This window comes from Oryctolagus cuniculus, chromosome 11, assembly GCF_051225735.1.
Source record: "Oryctolagus cuniculus isolate XC-2025 breed Fujian yellow rabbit chromosome 11, ASM5122573v1, whole genome shotgun sequence".
In the NCBI taxonomy this organism is placed as follows: Eukaryota; Metazoa; Chordata; class Mammalia; order Lagomorpha; family Leporidae; genus Oryctolagus; species Oryctolagus cuniculus.
In genome coordinates this window covers 29,145,192-29,161,269 of record NC_142877.1, presented here as the reverse complement: position 1 = coordinate 29,161,269, position 16,078 = coordinate 29,145,192, and the positions used below count along the sequence as shown (strand labels likewise).

At 53.1% G+C, this 16,078-nt stretch overlaps 1 protein-coding gene and 1 pseudogene across 1 annotated transcript in view; one reads left to right on the top strand and one right to left on the bottom strand.

The window, feature by feature from the left end:
- RNF24 (ring finger protein 24) overlaps positions 1-3,237 on the top strand; it is a 121,309-nt gene extending 118,072 nt beyond the window's left edge. The window contains exon 5 of the transcript XR_016216670.1: positions 1,082-3,237. The gene's annotated coding sequence lies outside the window, so the exon portion shown is untranslated. The remainder of the gene's footprint in view (positions 1-1,081) is intronic.
- LOC100356788 (esterase OVCA2 pseudogene) overlaps positions 1,047-16,078 on the bottom strand; it is an 18,588-nt pseudogene continuing 3,556 nt past the window's right edge.

The following is a 16,078-nucleotide window of genomic DNA, read 5'->3' as shown; positions in this document are numbered from 1 at the left end:
CCGAGCCAGGTGCTTCCTCCTGGTCTCCCATGCAGGTGCAGGGCCCAAGCACTTGGGCCATCCTCCACTGCCTTCCCAGGCCACTGCAGAGAGTTGGACTGGAAGGGGAGCAGCCGGGACAGAATCCGGTGCCCCAACCAGGACTAGAACCCAGGGTGCCAGTGCCGCAGGCAGAGGATTAGCCTAGTGAGCCTCGGCACTGGCCAGAGGTCACATTTCAAGTGGTTGATAGCACCTGTGTTGACGGCCATCACAGACAAGAAGCTCTGATGGGTCATTTATTTGTATTGTCTCTCTCTCTCTCTTTTTTTTTTTTTTTTTTTTTTTTTTGACAGGCAGAGTGGACAGTGAGAGAGAGAGACAGAAAGAAAGGTCCTCCTTTGCCGTTGGTTCACCCTCCAATGGCCGCTGAGGCTAGTGCGCTGCGGCCGGCGCACCAGCGCACTGTGCTGATCCGAAGCCAGGTGCTTCCTCCTGGTCTCCCATGGGGTGCAGGGCCCAAGGACCTGGGCCATCCTCCACTGCACTCCCGGGCCACAGCAGAGGGCTGGCCTGGAAGAGGGGCAACCAGGACAGAATCCGGCGCCCCGACCGGGACTAGAACCCGGTGTGCCGGCGCCGCTAGGCGGAGGATTAGCCTAGTGAGCCATGGTGCCGGCCTGTATTGTCTCTTATATGTTGGCTCTGCCTCAAGTGTCTCTCCAGGTCCACTGCTTCAAGGTTCATCTTATTAAAGACTGGTATGTATGTAACTGGCCACCCTTTGCATAGTTGGAAAAGAACAACTCTGGGGAAAAAAAATGGTGGCGATCCTTGAATGCTAATTCACCATTATTGGGCCTCCTTGCCCTTTTGCTCCTCACTTGCCACCTGCTCATACAGCATGGTCCCCAAAACAGACCCCGTAGTCTCCAGACAGGCCTTGCTCTCGGAAACCTGGGTGCATCCTTTGTCTCGGAAACCCCTTCCCATCATATTTCTGTTTACCAAATTCCAACCCGACTTCCATGGCATAGCCCAAGTGGCACACTTTCCACCGAACCTTGTCATCTTTTATGACTTATCACTTTTTTCCCCCAAGTCACCAGGAGCTCTGACAGCAGTGGAAGTCCCAAGGCGAGAGAAATGAGGAGGAAGAAACTGCAGAGGCTGCCCCACGTGGAGATGCCAGGGGAGGGGCATTTGTTGATATTCCGCTCTGCAAACTGGTCCAAGCACTTGACACAGGCCTGATGCTGGGGTGTGGCTGCTGGAAAGAAGTGACTACTGAAGTGGGTGAAGGCGATGGCTCCGGGGAACCCGCTGGCCAGCTGCACAGTCTCCTGAGCGGGAATGACACGCTGCTTCCCCAAAATCACGCAGGGGAGGCAGTGACCAGCGGCTCTGCAAGATGGGTTGCTTGAGAACAAGGCTGCAGGGACAGAAACCAGGATGAGAAACCGCGGCAAGGGGAAGCCCTGCCCACAGTTCACACAAGCACAGCGAACACAGCCCCTCGGCTGAAAGCAAGGATTCTGTCAAAAGGCCCCAGCCTGCTCAGGGCCTGTGCCACCAATCCCGGGGCTTCCTGCAGCCCCCTGCGCGTGGTGGGCTCTTCCAGTGCAGAGAAAATGTCTGCTGCTCGCTCTCAAAACCACCAGCCTCAGGCTGCTCCTCCTGAGGGCAGGGGCTAGAGTCTGGCCCTGTGCTTTTGGGGCCATGGCTTCAGAGACCGGGTGAGGGCCACTGAGGCATACGAGCTCATGCAGCCTCACAGCGCCTTCCTCGGAGCTCTGGTCTCCTTGCTGTTAGAAGCAATCCAGGGCTAAGTGGTGTAGTGGGCTAGGCCTCCATCTGCAGCACCAGAATCCCATATGGCCCCTGGTTCGAGTCCCGACTGCTCCACTTCCGTTCCAACTCTCTGCCATGGCCTGGGAAAGCAGTAGAAGATGGCCCAAGTGCTTGGGCCCCTGCACCCACATGGGAGACCCAGAAGAAGCTCCTGGCTCCTGACTTTGGGTTGGCACAGCTCCAGCCATTGAGGCCATCTAGGGGGTGAACCAGCGAATGGAAAACTTCTCTCTCTCCCTCCCTCCCTCTCCCTCTCCCTCTCCCTCTGCCTCCCTCTGTAATTCTACCCCTCAAATAAATAAAATATTTTAAAAATAAATAAATAAAAGAAGTCCCCACAGGGGGCTGGTGTTGTGGCAGAGCAGGTAAAGCCACCTGTGAAGCCAGCATCCCATTTGGGCACCAGTTTGAGTCTCAGCTGCTCCACTTCCAATACAGCTCCCTGCTAATGTGCCTGGGAAAGCAGTGGAAGATGGCCCACGTGCTTGGGCCCCTGCACCCATGGGAAACTTGGAAGAAGCTCCTGGCTTTGGTCTGTTCCATTGCAGCCATTGGGGAGTGAATGGGTAGATGGAAGATTTGTCTTTTTCTGTCTCTCCCTCTTTCAAATAAATCTTAAAAAAGAAAAAGAAGCAACCTAATGGTGTATTTTCACAAGAGCTTAGCTTTAGTGCAGCTGTGATGCCAGGGCCATGTCCCTGGCTGCAAAGGGGGCTCAGTGGGGAGTGGGGGAACTAAGTAGAACAACTCCAAAGTAGATCAACTGCTAAGCTCCCATTAAGTTCTCACACCCTTGTCGCAACTATGTAACCACAGGATGCTCCTGTACCAGTTCTTGGAATTTCTCAGAACAAACGATTTTACTGCAACCACAGCGTAACCTCTCCCTCCTCATCCTACCTGTCCAACAACCCCCAGCCCCCATCATCTCCTTCCCTTGCTTTAGGTGCCATGTCAGGTTTAGACTGTACCTCCAAAATTTCTCAAACAATGAGATACTGGGGAGAGGGGCCCCCACGTGGTAAGGGTAAGACAGCTAAATTCCTGAGGGCAGAATCAGCTTCCACCTGCTGGTCACCACTCCTGAGACCAGGTATCAATAAACACCTTGCTCTCTGCTTCCCTCATGCTTCTGAGTCCACCCTTTGATGAGTAGGGGGTCTCAGGTGGGCTTATTTCCCACATCACAGGAGCCTAGTTCATTCTGCTGGAAGATCTGTAGCCGTTGCACTATTATGTGGGGAGGTGTGCTACAGAGTGTGGGGAGCAATCCGGACTAGACTAAGTTACTCGAATTAGGACTTATTCTATGCATCTGCTCTCCCACAATATGGCGCTGGGAGAGAAGTAAACAGCTTCCGCACAGCTGCCTCCAGTTCAACCAATTAACTGTAGGACTTGCTCCTGATTGGAGAGCAGCGTACTCGGCGTGTGGGCAGCCGAGTTAGGATTGGCGGAGGAGGACTATAAAGGAGGAGAGAGAGCCGGCGCCGTGGCTCAATAGGCTAATCCTCCACCTTGCGGCGCCGGCACACCGGGTTCTAGTCCCGGTCGGGGCGCCGGATTCTGTCCCGGTTGCCCCTCTTCCAGGCCAGCTCTCTGCTATGGCCAGGGAGTGCAGTGGAGGATGGCCCAGGTGCTTGGGCCCTGCACCCCATGGGAGACCAGGAAAAGCACCTGGCTCCTGGCTCCTGCCAGGATCAGCGCGGTGCGCCGGCTGCAGCGGCGGCCATTGGAGGGTGAACCAACGGCAAAGGAAGACCTTTCTCTCTCTGTCTCTCTCTCTCTCACTGTCCACTCTGCCTGTCAAAAAAAAAAAAAAAAAAAAAAAAAAAAAAAAAAAAAAAAAAAAGGAGGAGAGAGACGGCATGCACCAGGAACATCTAGCTGAAGGGAACCCGTGCAGCCCCCGAGAAAGCCGGCGGTGTGCCGCTCCCCTGCGGAAGTGGGGAATGCGGCCAGGGGGAACTGCCCTTCCACGGAGGTGGAAGGGATAGTAGCCAACCCGGGAAGAACCAGCAGCAAACCCGGGGAGGGCCGAGCAGACGAAAGAACAGCGCAGGGTCCTGTGTCGTTCCTCCACGAAGAGGGGGAGCGACATAATGGTGCCGTGACTCGGATTAGGAAACCTAGCTCGGATAGGAAACCTGACTCGGATAGGAAACCTAGGACGGATAGCAAACTTAGGAGGGAAGAAACGGGAAGAATTGGGAAAATATCGGAGAGAGAGACTAGCAAACAGCCTAGGGAAAATACCGGAGAGAGAGACTAGCAAACAGCCTAGGGAAAAGCCGGACGAAAAGGGTGCCGGAAGAAGCTATTGAAAGCCTAGGCATAGACTCGGATACGGACTACGGGGGGAAGCTGGGAGAAATCTCTAAGGTCGAAAGCAAAAGTGAAAGCTAGAACAAACAGACTTGGACGCGGACTGTGGGGAGAGGCCAGGAGAAATGAGGGAGGAGTATCGTTGGAGGAAAGCTTGGGGAAACATACCGGGTAGAGAAAACTGTTAGGGAAATTTAAGCCGCGGGGGGCAGGCCGAGGCGGAAACGAAAGCCACTTTGGGGTTCTCAAGTTAGCCCGGGAATAGGGGGCGAAAAGTTGAAACCAGAAGCTGAGACGCAAGCCAGGTTGGGATCCGTCTGATTAGCCCGGGGAGCAAAGGACGGGAAGCCAAACCGTGGGGCGGAGACGTACGCTGGGTTGAATTCGCCAGGCTAGCCCGGGGAACTTAGATTGAATGCTAGTGGTGGACACGTAAGCTACGCTGTGTTACTCGCGGAAGCCGCCGCGTGCAGAGAGAGCACGGGGCGTGAATAGATAGGGAACGGGGCTGGCGTAGGCCGTGGTTCAGACGCGAAAGGGTTAAGCGTGGAGACCGCGCAAAGCCGGGAAGCTGCGCAGATGAGAGAGGCGCGCGGGCTGAAGCGGCGCAGAGCCGGGAACCCGCCGGCGGGGCGAGGTGCCGGAAAGCTGCGGGGATAAGAGAAACAGAAGTTTGGAAGTGGAGTGAGAGAAATGGGAATGTTGGCAGATAGAAGTAAAATGGGAGAAATAGGAATGCCCGGAGATAGAGAAATAGAGAAATAGAAAGGCCTCCCTACAACACTGCACTGTGAGAGCTTGGATTCGGTCTGCCTGATTAAGTGAGGCGATGAGCACCTGGGCGGCTAGCAGCTTATGCGCCACAGGTCACCGAAGACAGGCACGAATTAACATCAGTAAAGCTTCCCCACAATGCAACAATTAGGAGGCTTGGATTCGGTCTGCCTGATTTAAGGCGGTAAGCGCCAGCAAGCAGCTCGACCAGAGTATGAGCTGCAGGTCACCGAAGATAGGCACAAACCAACACTAATAAGTCTCCCCCACAATACGGCAATGAGAAGGCTTGGATTCGGTTTGCCTGATAGGTTTTGTAAACACCTGCAGGCAGTTCTAGCAGAGCAGAGCATGCACTGCAGGGCACCGAACACAGGCACGCATCAGCGCCTAAAAACCTCCTCACAACATGGCGAAGAGAGGACCCGGATTCGGTTTGCCTGATAGGACTTGTAAGAGCCTGTGGCAACTCTAGCAAGTAGAGCAGAGTGTGTGCCGCGGGACACCGAAGACAGGCGCGTATCAACGCTAAAAAATAAAAAGAAAGGGGGATCTGTGGGGAGCAATCCGGACTAGACTGTTACTCGAATTAGGACTTATTCTATGCATCTGCTCTCCCACAATATGGCGCTGGGAGAGAAGTAAACAGCTTCCGCACAGCTGCCTCCAGTTCAACCAATTAACTGTAGGACTTGCTCCTGATTGGAGAGCAGCGTACTCGGCGTGTGGGCAGCCGAGTTAGGATTGGCGGAGGAGGACTATAAAGGAGGAGAGAGACGGCATGCACCAGGAACATCTAAGGGGAACATCTAGCTGAAGGAACACCCGTGCAGCCCCCGAGAAAGCCGGCCGGCGGTGTGCCGCTCCCCTGCGGAAGTGGGGAATGCGGCCAGGGGGAACTGCCCTTCCACGGAGGTGGAAGGGACAGTAGCCAACCCGGGAAGAACCAGCAGCAAACCCGGGGAGGGCCGAGCAGACGAAAGAACAGCGCAGGGTCCTGTGTCGTTCCTCCACGAAGAGGGGGAGCGACACAGAGGCACCCCATGATATGTTACTCTTGTTTTTTTAAGTCCAAGATCAAGATCCCAGCAGATCTGTTGTCTGATAAGAACTTACTCTCTTTATTTTATTTTATGTTGCTTATCTGAAAGGCAGAGTTACAGAGAGAGAAGGACCTGCAAATGACTGCAGTAGCCAAGACGGGGCCAACCCAAAGCCAGGAGCTTCTTCTGGGTCTCCCACATGGGTGGCAGAGGCCCAGGGACTTGGGCCATCTTCTGCTTCCCCAGGAACATTAGCAGGCAGCTGGATCAGAGGTGGAGCAGCCAGGACTCGAACCAGCACCCATACTGGATGCTGGTGCTGCAGGCAGTAGCTTAGCCTGCTGTGCCACAGTGCTGGCCCTTATATGTCACTCTTAATGAAATTTATCATACTTCCTTGACTTAGAATGCTTGGTATACATGTTTTCTAATGCCAACTAAATGATGAGAGGCGTTAGAATAGGAGTGGAATCTTTAGCTCGCCCACAGGCATCCCACACAGTAGGCACACACATGCCCACGTGCACAGCGAAGTAAGGAATGACTTCAGCAGTGATAGCAACTTTAGGATCCCTTAAAATACCAACATCTTTGTAATGGACAATACTTCCTATTTACCCAGTTCACAATCTTTCTTCTCCAAGAAACCCCTTACCCAAACACATTACAGATGAGGCCCCAACAGCCATCTTTGTATCTCATAATCTCACCTTGGAATATGGACTCAGTTCTCACAGTGTGATGCTACAAAGAAACAGAGAGAGCTGTTCCTTCCAGGACGCGCACAGCAAAAGGAGCACTTGGTGTGCTCTCCCCGTCTTGCCCTCGTCCAGCCTTTCCTGGGCTCAATACATTCTGATCTTCAGTTTGCACAGGTTACCCCACAATATTAAAATAAATTTCTTAAGTAACTCCACCCCTACCTTTTCCTAATCTAGCATACGCCATCTTGTTTCTTGGAAGCAAGAGTCTTTTTTTCTTTTCTTTTTGACAGGCTGAGTGGACAGTAAGAGAGACAGAGAGACAGAGAGAAAGGTCTTCCATTGCCGTTGGTTCACCCTCCAATGGCCGCTGCAGCTGGTGCACCACACTGATCCGAAGCCAGGAGCCAGGTGCTTCTCCTGGTCTCCCATGGGGTGCAGGGCCCTAGCACTTGGGCCATCCTCCACTGCACTCCCTGGCCACAGCAGAGAGCTGGCCTGGAAGAGGGGCAACCAGGACAGTATCTGGCGCCCCGACCGGGACTAGAACCCGGTGTGCTGGCACCGCAAAAGGAGGATTAGCCTATTGAGCCACGGCGCCGGCAAGAAGCAAGAGTCTTAATCAAGGGGCTGGCACTGTGACATAGCGGGTAAAGCTGCCACCTGGGACACTGGCATCCCATATGGGCACTGGTTCAAGTCCCAGCTGCTCCACTTCCAATCCAGCTCCCTGCCAATGCACCTGGGAGGGCAGTGGAAGATGGCCCACGTGCTTGCACCCCTGCACCCACGTGGGAGACCCGGAAGAAGCTCCTGGCTCCCAGCTTCGGCCTGGCCTAGCCACCGCTATTGGGGCCATTTGGGGAGTGAACCAGTAGACAGAAGATCTCCCTCCCTTCCTCCCTCCCTCTGTCTCTCTCTGTAACTCTTTCAAATAAATAAAATAAATCTTTAAAAAAAAGTCTTAATCAAAACAATCATGACAGAGACCAAAGCCTCATTGTCAAGGCCACTTATCCTGCCCTGTAAATGACCTAATTCCCTGAATTTTAACTTTCCTGCCAAAAGGGTTCACAGCTCATTTCTCGAGGATCCTCAAATTCCAAGTAACTAAAGAGGCTACAAAGAAAGGGCTGTCCACGCTTGGAGGGGAGCTTCTTTACCGTCTCCAAACCCCTCTCCTACTCACAGTCACAGGAACCTCCATCTCGCTAATGAGAGTGTGGAATTAGTACCCTCACACACTGACTTAAGTGAGTGGCTTGCAAAGTGTCATCCAGAGGTCGTCATGGGACCTGCACCAATGAATAAAGATCCGTTGCAATTAGTCATTCACGTTTATAGGCTAGCGGCGTGCTACTCAAATTCTTCAAAGGTATTTGGTTACCTGAAGTAGGCCAAACAACTCCTGATTCCATAAATTATCGAAGCACAAGTCCTTGTCTTTGCTGCCTCAGGCCTTCAGATCTGCTCTTCCTCCTACCAGGAGAATTCCTTCCCCTGCCCCAGCCTGCCCGTCATCCCTGTCTCCTCCGCGGGGCCTTTCCACGCATAGGTCTTAGTTTAAACGCTCAGAGAATCCCCCCACCATCTCCAGGTAGATGTCACTCACCCTCCCTGCCCACGCCCCATTTACTCTTTACAAAATTTGCTTCTTCTCTACTCCCGCTGTACACGAATCAGCTTTACTGAGGTATAAGTTACCATACATACGGTAGGCTCTTGGCACAGCAGGTCCCATGTGGAACTGCCTGGGTTCATGTCTGGATTCCACTCCCAATTCCAGCTTCCTGCTACTGTGCACCCTGGAGGTAGCAAGTTCAAGTTGTTGGGTCCCTGGATTGAATTCCCAGCTCCCAGCTCTGGGGAGTGAACCAGCAGATGGGAGGTGTCTGTTTCTCCTTGTCTCTCTGCCTCTCAAATAAAATAAATGAATAATTCACTATATCTAATGAAATGCATCTACTTTAAGTATACAGTCTGATGAGTTTTGATAGACTAGCCACCATGATCACATTCAAAAACTTTTTCGTGGCCTGAAAAGGTTCCCTCTTCCCAGTCAACCCCCTGCTTCTGGTCTCAGTTGACCACTGATGGAATTTCCATCCATAGAGCTTATTTTTGTCTTTTTGAGAATTTCGCATAAATGGAATCATCCAGTACATAGTCTTTTGTATCTGGCGTCTCTCTTAGCATTGTGTTTTTGAGACTCTTCCGAGGTGTTGGTCTGTCCACAGCAAGTTCTCTTGTATCGCTAAGTACTAGTCCACTACACAGAGACACTGAGCTTTGTTTACCCATGTGCCAACGGGTGGACACTTGAATTGTTTCCAGCTGTTGGCTGCTGTGAATAAGCTGTGATACACGTGTACCAGGCACTCCATAAACACCCGACGGCACTTCCCCAGCTAAAATCCCTTGGAGCAGCCTTGGGTTGCATGTCTGCTCATAAGAAACTTTCCCACATTTATTTTTTTTAAGATTTATTTATTTGAAAGGCAGAGTTACATAGAAAGAGAAGAAGAGGCAGAGAGAGAGAGAGAGAGAGGTCTTCCATGAGCTGGTTCACTCCCCAATTGGCCACAACGGCCGGAGCTGCACTGATCTGAAGCCAGAAGCCAGGAGCCTCCTCCAGGTCTCCGACATGGGTGCAGGGGCCCAAGGACTGCTGCCGGCACTGCCCCCTCCATTTACTCTTGACCCCATTTCCCTTCTAGGAATTTAAAACCCTACTTCATGGGGCCGGCACCATGGTGCAGTAGGTTAATCCTCTGCCTGTGGCACCGGCACCCCATATGGGCGCCGGTTCAAGTCCCGGCTGCTTCTCTTCCAGTCCAGCTCTCCGCTGTGGCCTGGGAGGGCAGTGGAGGATGGCCCAAGTGCTTGGACCCCTGCACCCACGTGGGAGACCGGGAGGAGGCACCTGGCTCCTGGCTTCAGATCGGCACAGCTCCGGCCATGTGGCCCATTTTGGGGGGTGAACCAATGGATGGAAGACCCTTCTCTCTCCCTCTCACTGTCTGTAGCTCTACCTTTCAAATAAATAAAATCTTTAAAAATTTTTTTCTGACAGGCAGAGTGGACAGTGAGAGAGACAGAGAGAAAGGTCTTCCTTTTCTGTTGGTTCATTCCCCGATGGCTGCTGTGGCCGGCGCACTGCGCTGATCCGAAGCCAGGAGCCAGGTGCTTCCCCTGGTCTCCCATGCGGGCGCAGGGCCCAAGCACTTGGGCCATCCTCCACTGCACTCCCAGGCCACAGCAGAGAGCTGGACAGGAAGAGGAGCCACCAGGACAGAATCCGGCGCCCTGACCAGGACTAGAACCCAGTGTGCCAGTGCCACAGGCGGAGGATTAGTCTATTGAGCCACGGCGCCAGCCAATAAATAAAATCTTAAAAATAAAAAAAACTGCTTCACTGTACACTTGTTTATTTTCTCATTTCCTACTTATCTTTCCGCCAGACTATAGCTCCACAAGACAGGGACCCTGGTTTGGTTTCTGTGACCATAGGCCTAACAGTGCTCTTCATGAATAATTTTTAAATTTTTAAAAATTTGAGATGCAGAAGCAGAGAGACAGACACAGAGAACTCCCATCTACCAGTTCACCTCTCAAATGCCCACAATAGCTAGGACGCGGCCAAGGGCTGCAGCCAGGAGTAGGAGCACAATCCAGATCTCCCACGTGGGTGCCAGGAACGCAATGACTTGAGCCATCACCTCTGCCCCGCGGGGTCCACATTAGCAGGAAGCTGGAGTCAGGAGCCAGAGCCAGGAGTCAAATCCAGGCAACTCCATGTGGGATACCAGGCTAAACACTTAGTCCTTGAAATAGCTAAAATTTGAAATCAAAGCGGGGGCCGGCACTGTGGAATAGTGGGTAAAGTTGCTGCCTGCAGTGCTGGCATCCCATATGGTCTCCAATTCGAGTCCTGGATGCTCCACTTTCTATCCAGCTCTCTGCTATGGCCTGGGAAAGCAGAAGATGGTCCAAGTCCTTGGGCCCCAGCACCCACGTGGGAGGTGTTCCAAAACGCCTGTACATATTTGAATGGTTGAATACCCATATGAGTCAACTGTCCTTGATAGCACAAAGCCTGGAACCACTGGATTTCTAAGAAGCTAACAAATCAGGATGGGCCCAAGGCCCCTTTGGGCTCCTGCCACGTACACAGCTGCCACCTGGCACCAGGGTCGGCCTTGAGTGTGGCCTTGTACCTTTGACGTGCACGGTGAGGGCCCTGCTCTCCCTATAGGATGAGGAGCACATTACCCAACTGGAGAATTTGAAAGAAGGAACTGAGATGCTTCCTGGGCCATCGCATCCTCCCCACGGGTGTCAGAGATCTGTGGAACATGCACCTGCTACCTGGCAAGAGACCTGCCCCTTAGGGGATCAGAGGGAGGCCTGAAGACTCCAAAGCCACCTGTGACCAGGTGGGCAAGGCTGTCAGAGTCAAGGCTTGCGCACGAAGCCATCAACCTAAAGCCACATTCTGCAGCCAGCCCACGGCGTGTGCATAGATGTCGATTTGGTTGCTGACTGACTTCCGTCTCTGTCTCTTAGAGAAACAGAAAGGAGCTGGTGCTTTTGGTCCATTAACCTCAGCCCTCTCTGCTCTTCTTGCGGTTTCTGAGGCTGACCTCAAGGAGGAAAACAGCTGTGCTGTGAACACCTCGAGAGAAAACTTCTCTTTGTGTCCTTGCCCGGCTGAGAGGTCGGTGACCGGCACGCAGTGGGCCCCAGGTGTAAAAGCAGAACTGACTCCAGCCAAGGTCACTGGAGCAAGGCTGCAACCTGGCACCAGGCTGCTCTCATTGGAGGTTACCCGATGCCAATCAACCATTGCACTGGGGCCAGTGGGAGAAGCAGCGGTGAGCGGTGCCGAGAGAATTCCTCAGAACAAGCAGGCTTCCGGCTGCACACGGGAATCACCTGGACAGCCTTGAAACACAGAAACAGAGGGGCAGGCACTCCGCATGGTGCTGTCAGAGGGCCCAGGTTCAAATCCCAGCTCTGCTCCTGACTCCACCTCCTTGCTAACGTTCAGCCTGGGAGGCAGCAGGTGACGGCCCAAGTTCTTGAGTCCTTGCCAAGGGAGTGGGAGACCTGGTTGAGCTCTGGGCTCCTGGCTTTGGCCTGGCCCAGCCTTTGCTGTTGCCCAGACTCAGTTAAGCAGCAGGCATTTGGGGTGTGAGTCAGTGGACAGGAATGCCTTTCTCTTTCTTTCCTACCTGCCCCACCACTGCCTCTCAAATAAATAAAATAAATGAATTATTTACTTATTTTCTATCTGTTGGTTCACTCCCTAGATGGCTGCAACAGCCACAGCTAGGCCAGACCAAAGCCAGGAACCAGGAACTCCATCCTGGTCTCCCACATGAACACAGGAACCCAAACACTTGGGCTATCATCCACCATCTTCCCAGGTGCATTAGCAGGAAGCTGGATCAGAAGTAGAGTAGCCAGAGCTCAAAATGGCACTCTCATATGGAATGCCATTGTTCCAAGGGCTGTTCAACCTGCTACATCATAAGGCTAGCCCCTAAAAGAATTTAAAATAAATAAATAAATAAATAAATATGGCCAGGAACTAAACCTGGAATCCTACAATAACCAGTGGGTGACCTCGGAAGTGAGCCCCTCCCCCCGACCAAGTCCAGCCTTGCACAACCATAGCTCCAGCTGCACCTTGATCAGTCTTGTGAGAGACCCTGGGCCGGCCTGTGTGGGGCTCCGGCTCCGGCTTCACCTTGTTCTCCCCTTCTGTGATGTGGGTAGTTCATCCTGCACGTGGTGAAAAGAACCACACAGAACTAGAGGATCTTCAGCCAGCTGGAGCAGTGCCCAGACTGCTTGGGTTCCAATAGGGAAGAAGTTCAGTTTGACAAAGACCTATTCAATTTGGCAGCAATACTTTGTGGCCCCCTCCAGCGAGCTGAAGGGGAGGCTGGAGGCCTCGCACCCACTGCGATGAGAGCCCCCAGCCTCAAGAAAAGGGCGAGGCCAGGCAGGTCAGAGCCAGAAGATGGCCCAGAAGTACATACTGAAAGGCAGGAAATGACGTCCATCAAGACCATCTGACCTGCAGGAGAGTGAAAGTGTCCTCAATCATTGCTCTTCATTTTCACTCAAAAGGGGCTCCTGGGAAATGCAGGCTCTCGGGCCTCACCCCAGAGACAACGATTCAGAACCTGCATTTTAACAAGATCCCAAAAGGAACTTGTATATACAATTAGCTCTCTGTATCTATGGGTTCCACATCCACAAACACAACTAACTAGGGCTCAAATATATATATATATACACACTATATATATATACACTATATATATATATATACATATATTTGACAGATAGAATTAGACGGTGAGAGAGACAGAGACAGAGAGAAAGGTCTTCCTTCTGTTGGTTCACTCCCCTAATGGCCATCACGGCCGGCGCGCTGCACCAATCCAAAGCCAGGAGCCAGGTGCTTCCTCCTGGTCTCCCATGCGGGTGCAGGGCCCAAGCACTTGGGTCATCCTCCACTGTCTTCCCAGGCTACAGCAGAAAGCTGGACTGGAAGAGGAACAACTGGAACAGAATCCAGCACCCCAATTGGGACTAGAACCTGGGGTGCCAGAGCCGCAGGCAGAGGATTAGCCAAGTGAGCCACGGCACCAGCCAAAAATATATAGTTTTAAAATTGAATCTGGGGGCCAAGTCTTGTCCCACCTGCAATGCCAGCATCCCTATGGGTGCTGGTTCAAGTCCCAGCTGCTCCACTTCTGATCCAGCTCACTGCTAATCCACCTGGGAAAGCGGTGAAAGATGGCCCAAGTACTTGGGTCCCTGCCACCTGGATGGGAGACCTGGATGGGGCTGCAGGTTCCTGGCTTCGATTTGGTCCGGGCCCAACTGTTGTGGGCTGGGGAGTAAACCACCAATGGAAGATCTCTCTCTCTCGAGCTCTCTCTGTAACCCCACCTTTCAAATAAATAAATACATAAATCTTTTTTTAAAACTCTTTAAATTGGCCGGCACCATGGCTCATTAGGCTAATCCTCCGCCTGCGGCGCCGGCACCCCGGGTTCTAGCCTGCTTGGAGCGCCAGATTCTGTCCCGGTTGCTCCTCTTCCAGGCCAGCTCTCTGCTGTGGTCCAGGAAGGCAGTGGTGGATGGCCCAAGTGCTTGGGCCCTGCACCCGCGTGGGAGACCAGGAGGAAGCACCTGGCTCCTGGCTTTGGATTGGCGCAGCGCGCCGGCCGTGGCGGCCATTGGAGGGTGAACCAAGGGCAAAGGAAGACCTTTCTCTCTGTCTCTCTCTCTCACTGTCCACTCTGCCTGTCAAAGAAGAAAAATCTTTAAATTGCATCTGTACTGAATGTGTACAGGCATTTTCTTGTCAATGCTGCATAACAACGATTTACATGGCATTTACACGGTACTGGGTATGCTAAGTCATCCAGAGACGACTCAGACAACACAGAGGTTCCTTGCAAACACCACAGCATTTTACAGAAGGGACTGCACATCCATGACATTTGGTACCCAAGGGGGTCCTGAAACTGAAGCCCCACAGGTGTTCAGGGGCTTCTGTGGATGAAGTTTGAGAAACTCTGGCCCATACAACTCTAGGAATTAAATTAAAAAAATGTGTCCGTGAATTATCTGTGTGGATTTTAAAAATTGTTTTTAAGGAGACTAGATGATAAAGAAGGTGAAAAGACTCAGCGGACTTGGACTGAGTGGCCAGGGAGGGATCCCTGGAGCCCGCAGAAGGCGACAGCCTGCCACACTTGAGAGCTGGGGGCTTGTCTTTGCGTAGACGCCTGAACCCCAACCCCGAAGAGAAGGCAGGAGGGAAACGGGAGCGGTCTCAGATAAGCCCCCGACTGAAAGAGCCTCACCACGTGCAGGCCCTTGGCCGGCGCAGCCCTCAGACCCACCGTGCGGTGGAGGCAGAGCAGGAGAGGCCGTCTTCCGGGCAGGCGCTGGTGCAGCGAATCAGACTTCCATGTCCCTCAGAGAGGTGCCGGGTTCAGGTCCCAGTTCCTCCGCTTCCCATCCGCTTCCTGCTCCTGTGCACCCTGGGAGGCAGCAGGCAGTGGCCAAGTCCTTGGGGCCCAGCAGCCCACGTGGGAGACCCGGATGGCGTTCTGGGCTCCCGACTTGAGCCTGGCCCAGCCCTGCCTGACCTGCAGCCGGCATCTGGGGCGTGAAGCAGCAGGTGGAAGCTCTCCCTATCCGTCTCTGTCTTTACTTTTAGAATAAAGTGAAAAAAATTTTAAAAGGGGGGTTCCAGTTTCTAGAAGTAACTGCAGAATCACCCCCACACGAACATCCATGGGCTTACAACTCCAAAGACGTCGCGACAGCAAGTAGGAAAAAATCACAATAATCCTTTCAGCCATCACCAGTTTCTCTTTCCCCCAATGCCTTTAGCGGCGCCTCCTCAAGCGGCTGATTCCCAGCTGTGGGCAATGAGGAGACGCTGCTTTCTTCCCTTCTTCTTATGCTAAGTACAAGTGAGCTGATTAAACAGAAGGGAGCTACTGATTGTCAGAAAAACCATCGACTGGCAGGGTGGCGACGGCGCCTGCGGTGGGGGAGGGGCGGGTGGAGGTGGAGGAAGCTGGTGCGGCCCAGCTCACGCCAAGGACGCCAAGGGCTGATGAGCTGAGCCGAGAGGGAGCACCTGGCACCCCTGGTCCAGCCTCACGGTTTACAGGCCCTGGAGGGTGCCGGGTGCGGGGAGCTGGCTGCCGCCCCCCAGGACTGGAACCCAGGGCTTCCCCCTTCTCCACGTGTCGTACCCCCACCCTTCCTTTCTCTCCCCACTGCCACCCTCTGCCCCCTCCCCTCTGTCTCTGAGCACCCTTTAGAGTATTCTATGCTTCAGTTAAAAGTTGGGGTTTGGGGTTTCTTTTTAAAACAGCACTGAGGAAGTAGGAGGAGGATATTAAAATATTAATCTTTAAATGTAGGCGAGGCAGTCAGAATTTATACGTAAAAAGCAGGGTTTGGGGTAATCCAAGGGAATCTAAGAAACCTCACAGAAGAGGGGCCTAATCAAGGCTTCTTGTTAGGAGCTGAGCTTCACGCCAAGTCGCAGAGGGAAGGACGCACCTGCGGTGGGTCTCTGAGCCTTGGTTGCTGGAACACGGGTTGGGACATGCGTGTCAGCCCATTGAAATCATTTGGTCTGGCCCTGCCAAGGCAGCCACAGGTGAGATTCAGAAGTCAATAAATCTAGGGGCCAGAGCTGTGGCATAGTAGGTTAAGCCTCCACCTACTGCACTCGCATCCCATGTGGGTGCTGGTTCAAGTCCCGGCTGCTCCACTTACGAATCTAGCTTCCTGCTGATGGCTTGGGAAAGCAGTAGAAGATGGCCCAAGTGCTTGGGCCCCTGCACCCACATG